The 9,090-nt window shown below is 39.4% G+C and overlaps 1 pseudogene; it reads right to left on the minus strand.

Annotated features, from left to right (window-relative positions):
• Nucleotides 1-7,491: 7,491 nt before the first annotated feature.
• Nucleotides 7,492-8,402, minus strand: LOC102287182 (olfactory receptor 4S2-like; annotated as a pseudogene).
• Nucleotides 8,403-9,090: the final 688 nt, after the last annotated feature.

The raw sequence follows: 9,090 nt of genomic DNA on the forward strand, positions 1-9,090 counted from the left end.
AGTGGGGTGCCATTGCCTTAAGGAATACTTGTAAGATTTTAATTAAGTGATGAAGTTGCATTGTAATTCAAAACAAAAAACAAGCCAGGTTATCGTGTAAGAAATGGACACATCAGAGCAATGTCAAAACGAAGCACTCCCATGGGCAGTCTCTCTGAGCTCCTCTGATTGAGATTGACTCTGAAAAACTTCTGTGAAGTTTGTAAAATCAGTGGTGGAAACATAAATACCCTTTCATATTGATCTCAATAAGGCAGCTGTGAGCAGTGGGATGATGAGTGACCTTAATTCCCTGCCCAAGATTTGAACCTGGGGAGCCTGGCTGGGGTGGCTCAGATGGTAAAGAATCCACTTGCAATGCAGGATACAAGTGTTTGATCCCTGGGTTGGGAAGATCCACTGGAGAAGGGCACAGCAACCCACTACAGCATTCTTGCATGCAGAATTTCAATCACAGATGAGCCAGGTGGGCTACAGTCCATGGGGTCGCCAAGAGTTGGACATAACTAAGTGACTAAGACACACACACACAGACTCAATGAAAACCAGGAATCTTAGCCACCAAACCTGCTAGGGCTAGAGGCTAGAAGCTGTTTTCCCTGTATCTCTGTCCCCAGTGAAAAATTCCTTTATCATGGAGGCAGAAACTGTAAACGAAGATACAAAGTTTATTATTAGAAATGTAGCAGAGCAAGAAGTAGGAGAGTACATAGAGAAACTTCTTGTTAATAGAGAAGCAAGGCTGAGACACACACTCAGAGAGAAAGAGTGTGGGCATCCCTCCGAGTGAGGGGGAGTGCAGTAAGGAGGTAGTTAAGTCATTTATATAGGTCAGTTCTTTCAGGTTTTATCTATCTGTAGCCAGTTATATGGTTTCTTTTTCCACACTTGACCTACCCTGGGGCACAACCCTGGATGAGCAAGCACCCACCACTCCCCACCCGCCACCCCCGCCAAGAAGGATCTCAGAGTGAAGCCTTCTGGGAAGAATAAGACTCATTATAGCCTGCCACTATCACTTGGAATTTGACCCAGATGAAGCCTTCCTGAACATGTGTAATGTCTCCCTTGTCTCAAAAAGAGGAGGAAGGAGGTCCCTTAATCCTTTACTCAAATAAGGTTGTGCCCTTCTTTGTCTTTGCCTTGACTATTTCTTTGACTATTGCCATGACTATTATATTAAGATGCTTAAAAGAGACAAACACTGGCTATTTAACCTGCTTATGTCGTTACTTTCATTTTCCAGAGCAAACAAGAAGCTGTAAATGCCTTAAGTGGAGCCCACATATCCACTGTCTCAGAAAATGCCAACAGTTTTAAGTATTCAGCCTGAAGCCCACTTTGCACCCCATGAAATGTGAACAGGAGACCAGCTGTAAACATCTAAATCGGAGCCCATCTGTATCTAACATCATGCTTTGTTTCTAGGTCTTTGAGACTATTGAATCTGTCAGCTTGCACCTTCTTCAGGACTTCAGATCATCAATATAAACCACTATCAGTAGTCAAGTCTTTGATGCAGATACATAAAGAAAAGAGTATCTTGGAAAAAGTTTATACAGAACTACATTAATTTATTGCACAATTTTCTAAATTCAGTTCAAGTTTAGTTTACTTTTAAATAGTAGAACAGATGGGAATATACATCCAAGGTAGGACTCTTTGGAATTGATTGATTCAAATCCACTTTTGTGCTCTAAGATCAAGTATCATCTAGTCCCAGTGTTTCCAAATTTTTGATGCCACTGCCTGTGTAAAAATTACCAGAGGAGGTAGATATATTCCTAAGTATTTTATTCTTTTTGTTGCAATGGTGAATGGAATTGTTTCCTTAATTTCTCTTTCTGTTTTCTCATTATTAGTGTATAGGAATGCAAGGGATTTCTGTGTGTTGATTTTATATCCTGCAACTTTACTATAATCATGGATTAGTTCTAAAGACCTATATATAGAAAACTATAAAACACTGGTGAAAGAAATCAAAGAGGACACTAATAGATGGAGAAATATACCATGTTCATGGATTGGAAGAATCAATGTAGTGAAAATGAGTATACTATCCAAAGCAATTTATAGATTCAATGCAATCCCTATCAAGCTACCAACGGTATTTTTCACAGAGCTAGAACAAATAATTTCACAATTTGTATGGAAATATGAAAAACTTCGAATAGCCAAAGCTATCTTGAGAAAGAAGAATGGAACTGGAGGTAGTAACCTGCCTGACTTCAGGCTCTACTACAAAGCTGCAGCCATCAAGACAGTATGGTACTGGCACAAAGACAGAAATATTGATCAATGGAACAAAATAGAAAGCCCAGAGATAAATTCACACACATATGGACACCTTATCTTTGACAAAGGAGGCAAGAATATACAATGGATTAAAAACAATCTCTTTAACAAGTGGTACTGGGAAAACTGGTCAACCACTTGTAAAAGAATGAAACTAGACCACTTTCTAACACCATACACAAAAATAAACTCAAAACAGATTAAAGATCTAAACGTAAGACCAGAAACTATAAAACTCCTAGAGGAGAACATAGGCAAAACACTCTCCGACATACATCACAGCAGGATCCTCTATGCCCCACCTCCCAGAATACTGGAAATAAAAGCACAAATAAACAAATGGGACCTAATTAAACTTAAAAGCTTCTGCACAACAAAGGAAACTATAAGCAAGGTGAAAAGACAGCCTTCAGAATGGGGGAAAATAATAGCAAATGAAGCAACTGACAAACAACTAATCTCAAAAATATACAAGCAACTCCTACAGCTCAATTCCAGAAAAGTAAATGACCCAATCAAAAAATGGGCCAAAGAACTAAATAGACATATCTCCAAAGAAGACATACAGATGGCTAACAAACACATGAAAAGATGCTCAACATCACTCATTATCAGAGAAATGCACATCAAAAGCACTATGAGGCACCATTTCACGCCAGTCAGAATGGCTGCGATCCAAAAGTCTACAAGCAATAAATGCTGGAGAGGATGTGGAGAAAAGGGAACCCTCTTACACTGTTGGTGGGAATGCAAACTAGTACAGCCACTATAGAGAACAGTGTGAAGATTCCTTAAAAAACTGGAAATAGAACTGTCTTATGACCCAGCAATCCCACTTCTGGGCATACACACTGAGGAAACCAGAATTGAAAGAGACACGTGTACCCCAGTGTTCATCGCAGCACTATTTATAATAGCCAGGACATGGAAGCAACCTAGATGCCCATCAGCAAATGAATGGATAAGAAAGTTGTGGTACATATACATATACACAATGAAGTATTACTCAGCCATTAAAAAGAATACATTTGCATCAGTTCTAATGAGGTGGATGAAACTGGAGCCTATTATACAGAGTGAAGTAAGCCAGAAAGAAAAACACCAATACAGTATACTAACACATATATATGGAATTTAGAAAGATGGTAACAATAACCCTGTATACGACGCAACAAAAGAGACACTGATATATAGAACAGTCTTTTGGACTCTGTGGGAGAGGGAGAGGGTGAGATGATTTGGGAGAATGGCATTGAAATATGTATAATATCATATATGAAACGAGTCGCCAGTCCAGGTTCGATGCACGATACTGTATGCTTGGGGCTGGTGCACCGGGATGACCCAGAGAGATGGTATGGGGAGGGAGGAGGAAGGAAGGTTCAGGATGGGGAACACTCCTGTGTATGCCTGTGGTGGATTCATTTCTATATATGGCAGAACAAGTCAATATTGTAAAGTTTAAAAATAAAATAAAAATTAAAAAAAATTACCAGAGGAGCTTGTTGAAAATACAGATTTTTTTTTATACCCTCTAACATTGGTGGAGATGGTTGGTTGGCATCACCGAGTCAATGGACATGAGTTTGAGCAAATTCTGGGAGTTGGTGATGTACAGGGAAGCCTGGCATGTGGCAGTCTTTGGGGTTGCAAAGAGACTGAGTGACTGAACTGAAGTGAACTGAATATTGATTTACTGAGAAACAAATTCTTAGAATAGATACTGTCATCTTTTCAAAAACATCTCAAGAGGATTAAAATGATCAGAGAAGTTTGGAGAGCACCAACCTAGTGACCATCTTAAAACTGAGCAAACCCTGATATTCATAGAGGTCCAGGGAGTCTAGTCCAAACTGGGGCAATAAATATGGATTCATGTAGTCAGAGGCAAGGGGTCTTATAGTTTTTAATAACTGTTAACAATTATAACTTTGAATGTCTTGCTGCCTTTTTATGTTTATTATCTTTAATTCTATAACTGGTTGAATAGCTGAGATCATTGTGTAAGGCACTGACAGTGTACAGTGCTTAATGTATCAATAATATGTGCACAGCACACTCATACACTCCAAAATCACAATTGTATATCCACATAGTGACAGTAATTTAAATAATTTGACTTGTGAAAAATGAAAATAAATGGCAGAGAGATAATCAGTGATGGGTTTATTGCAGTGGAAAAATAAAGCTTAGGTGGGGGAAACAGTGGAAACAGTGTCAGATTTTATTTTTCTGGGCTCCAAAACCACTGCAGATGGTGATTGCAGCCATGAAATTAAAAGACACTTACTTCTTGGAAGGAAACTTATGACGATCCTAGATAGGATATTCAAAAGTAGAGACATTACTTTGCCAACAAAGGTCCGTCTAGTCAAGGCTATGGTTTTTCCAGTAGTCATGTATGGATGTTAGAGTTGGACTGTAAAGAAAGCTGTGCGCCAAAGAATTGATGCTTTTGAACCGTGGTGTTGGAGAAGACTCTTGCGGATCCCTTGGACTGCAAGGAAATCCAACCAGTCCATTCTAAAAGAGATCAGTCCCGGGTGTTCTTTGGAAGGAATGATGCTAAAGCTGAAACTCCAATATTTTGGCCACCTCATGTGAAGAGTTGACTCATTGGAAAAGACTCTGAGGGATCGGTGGCGGGAGGAAAAGGGGGTGACAAAGGATGAGATGGCTGGATGGCATCACCAACTCGATGGACGTGAGTCTGAGTGAACTCTGGGAGTTGGTGATGGACAGGGAGGCCTGGTGTGCTGCAATTCATGGGGTTGCAAAGAGTCGGACACGACTGAACAACTGAACGGAACTGATCTGAGGGCAAAGAGAAGAGGAATGCATTACCAGGGCAAGTATCAGTTTACCTAAGAAAGGTACGTTTATTTGTCCAGAATGACTCTCTCTAGAATACACAGCTAGAAATCAGGTTGTGCCAATCAAGGAAGCAGTGATAAATGACACTGTTTTCAGTAAGGCAGTTTGGTTCAAACATTGGAGGAAATGTGGTTTCCCAACCATGCATTTCAGTAAATTACATTACCCTCTTGATTAACACACATTCTTGTATTCATCACAGATGTCTTTGGCATTGTGTAGATTCTTTAAGTGTTTCTGTTAATCACTTTACATTAATAGTGAGAGCTGACTACAGACTACAAGAGTCAGTTAACAGCAGCATATAAATAGGATGCAAAGAAAGGCAATGCCAAAGAATGCTCAAACTACCACACAATTGCATTCATCTCCCATGCTAGTAAAGTAATGCTCAAAATTCTCCAAGCCAGGCTTCAGCAATATGTGAACCGTGAACTTCCTGATGTTCAAGCTGGTATTAGAAAAGGCAGAGGAACCAGAGATCAAAATGCCAACATTTGCTGGATCATGGAAAAAGCAAGAAAGTTCCAGAGAAAACATCTATTTCTGCTTTATTGACTATGCCAAAGGCTTTGACTGTGGATCACAATAAACTGTGGAAAATTCTGAAAGAGATGGGAATACCAGACCACCTGATCTGCCTCTTGAGAAATTTGTATGCAGGTCAGGAAGCAACAGTTAGAACTGGACATGGAACAACAGACTGGTTTCAAATAGGAAAAGGAGTTCGTCAAGGCTGTATATTGTCACCCTGTTTATTTAACTTATATGCAGAGTACATCATGAGAAATGCTGGACTGGAAGAAGCACAAGCTGGATTCAAGATTGCCGGGAGAAATATCAATAACCTCAGATACGCAGATGACACCACCCTTATGGCAGAAAGTGAAGAGGAACTCAAAAGCCTCTTGATGAAAGTGAAAGTGGAGAGTGAAAAAGTTGGCTTAAAGTTCAACATTCAGAAAACTAAGATTATGGCATCCGGTCCCATCACTTCATGGGAGATAGATGGGGAAACAGTGGCAACAGTGTCAGACTTTATTTTTCTGGGCTCCAAAATCACTGCAGATGGTGACTGCAGCCATGAAATTAAAAGACGCTTACTCCTTGGAAGGAAAGTTATGACCAACCTAGGTAGCATATGCAAAAGCAGAGACAGTACTTTGCCAAAAAGGTTCGTCTAGTCAAGGCTACGGTTTTTCCTGGGGTCATGTATGGATGTGAGAGTTGGACTGTGAAGAAGGCTGAGTGCCGAAGAATTGATGCTTTTGAACTCTGGTGTTGGAAAAGACTCTTGAGAGTCCCTTGGACTGCAAGGAGATGCAACCAGTCAATTCTAAAGGAGATCAGCCCAGGGATTTCTTTGGAAGGAATGATGCTAAAGCTGAAACTCCAGTACTTTGGCCACCTCATGCGAAGAGTTGACTCATTGGAAAAGACTTTGATGCTGGGAGGGATTGGGGCCAAAAGGATAAGGGGACGACAGAGGATGAGATGGCTGGATGGCATCACTGACTCGAAGGACGTGAGTCTCAGTGACCTCCGGGAGTTGGTGATGGACCAGGAGGCCTGGCATGCTGCGATCCATGGGGTCACAAAGAGTTGGACACGACTGAGTGACTGATCTTATCTGATAGTTAAAATAGGGATATTGGGGTAATTTTTTTCCAATAGACTTATTGTTCGAGTAAGGAAAATGAGTCCTAGAGAAAGAAAGTTTTTTCCCCAAACCAGAGGATAACAGGTCTTTTGCTTTCTAAACCTGTGTTTTATCTCTTTGACATTCTGCCCACAACCCCTCCCTCCCATCCAAACCTCACAAGATTTAGTTTTGCTGTTTTGGTGGACTTGTACCAGAATTCCTTAGCTCAGATTTTGGTCATTTTTCTTGAATCCTTTCATTCAAACCACATACACATATCAAATGTTCATTATGTAAGAACCATAAGTCTAAACACTAGAAAATAGCCTTAACTATTAATACAATCATGGTGAACTATCATTCTTTAAAGAAAATTGAAAAAAGGGGGAAAAAAAATGAAGAGGGGAAAGTCTGACCATGCTGAATTTCTGTGTTTGGTAGTATTTCTTTGTTCTATATATTTCAGAAAATTATGGTGAAATATTAGAACAAATATAATCATAATGATAAATAACAACTTGTTTCCGTAGAATGTGTCATTCTCTTATTTGTTCACTTCAAGACACCCTATGAGATCGTTATTATTGTCTTCACTGTGCAGATGAGAATTTTTGAAATCACACATCTTGGATTGTTATTTTTTACTATTTATCACTGGCTTCCCAGAAAACCTTCCTGCTTCACAGTTTCTTCATTGCATTTTTTACTTCTGCATTTCTCAGTGTGTAAATCAGGGAGTTTAACACAGGAGTGATGATGGTATAAAACACAGCCACCATCTTATCCTCTGAAAAGCCACCATCTTATCCTCTGAAAAGGTAGTATCAGGATGCATATACATGAAAGTACAGGGACCAAAAATGATGATGACCACGGCGTTGTGGGCACCACAGGTAGAGAGAGCTTTGTGCCTGCCTTCTTCTGACTGCTTTCTCAGGGACACCAGGATGATGGTATAGGAGATTAGCAAAATGACAAATCTCCCCAAAGTGATGGTACCGCTGTTGGCTGTCACAACAGCACCAACAACATATGTGTCTGTGCAGGCGAGTTTTAGCATGGGGTGAAGATCACAAAAGTAGTAATCAATCTCATTGGGTTCACAAAAGGGTAGTTGGACTACCAGAGCCACTTGGATGATGGAGTGTAAGAACCCACCTATCCAAGTCCGCAGCAGCATTTTATTGCATCTGTCTCAATCCATGATGGTCATATAATGTAGGGGTTTACAAATAGCCACATAACAATCATAGGCCATTACAGTAAGGATGAAGATCTCAGTACAACCAAAGAAATGTACCCCAAAGAGTTGCAACATGCACCCTGTGTAGGAGATCATTTTCCTTTTGGCTAGTAGGTCCACAATCATCTTAGGATCTATGACCAAAGAGTAACAAATATCCACAAAAGACAAGTAGTTGAGAAAGAAATACATAGGAGACTTGAAAATGTTGCCCACACAAACCGTCAGTATGATGAGGAGGTTTCCTAGCAGAATGACCATGTAGAAGAAAGAAAACACCACAAAACACACTTCTTCAACCTCTATGTTCTGGGAAAGACCCCAGAAAACAAATTCAGTTACACTGATTATTTTTCCATGGAATTAATTTAGCAGGCCAAGTTCCCAAGAGACAATTACATTACCTGAAAGAAAGAAAAAAAAAAAAAAAGTAACGAAGACCAGCAACATTTATTTTTAACTCAAAACAAGTGAATAACCAGAATTGATAAAAATGAAAAAATGGGTACTTACCTCTGCTTAGCATGTATACCTAAAGAAATAGAAGTACCCATATTCTACATATTTTGATCATCTTATGTCAAGATGATAGTCCTTTCATTAATTCAGATTTAGATACAAAGTCCAAAGAGATAAAGTAAATCCTCTAAATCACACATTTAACCAACCCTCTGACTTCCCTCATGTTTCATAAAGATTCTTTCATCTATTCCTAACAATTTGCTTCTTTCTAATCTGTCTAAGACACTCAACTGAAATTTGAAACAACTTTTAAGTTTGGGAATATGACAACATCTATATCCTGAAAATATCCGTCTTACTTTTGAAACACACACACACACGCCCATATTTTCCTATCTGAATACTGGTATGAGTGTTCAAATAGTTGGGACTGGATGACGTTGCAGAGTCTTCTTCTTAAGAAAATGTGATATTTGTATACATGCATTTTTGTTCCCATATTTGATATCAAACTCTCATAATAAAGAGTGATGTGATATAGTAGAAAGGAAAGCAAAATTATGCAAATCTGATT

Source organism: Bos mutus, chromosome 19 (genome assembly GCF_027580195.1).
Source record: "Bos mutus isolate GX-2022 chromosome 19, NWIPB_WYAK_1.1, whole genome shotgun sequence".
Classification (NCBI taxonomy): domain Eukaryota; kingdom Metazoa; phylum Chordata; class Mammalia; order Artiodactyla; family Bovidae; genus Bos; species Bos mutus.